The sequence below is a fragment of the Nestor notabilis genome, unplaced genomic scaffold, assembly GCF_000696875.1.
Source record: "Nestor notabilis isolate BGI_N333 unplaced genomic scaffold, ASM69687v1 scaffold24419, whole genome shotgun sequence".
Taxonomy (NCBI): Eukaryota; Metazoa; Chordata; class Aves; order Psittaciformes; family Psittacidae; genus Nestor; species Nestor notabilis.
In genome coordinates, this window is record NW_009943700.1 from 18,381 (window position 1) to 18,689 (window position 309).

Here is a 309-nt window from a genome sequence, read left to right on the forward strand (position 1 = left end):
CCTCCACTTGGGGGTGTATGGGGATGAATGAGGTGCACGAGAAGTTTGTATATTGCTTTAGTAGCTGGGAAACATAAGTGCTCTTGCATGGTGTTACATTGAACCCTGAGGCAGGACAAGTGCTAATGCCACCTACCTTAGAGACCTGTCCTGGGGACTTCAAACATTCATCTGCTCACAACTGTTACTGATGGCTTCAGAGAAAGAGGCAGACCTGACTGTGCTTTCTTTTGCTGTGGGCAGCCGGAAAACATCCCCAGGCCAAGTGCACTGTGCACTCACTGTGCTGTCTGTCACAGCAAAGCAGTG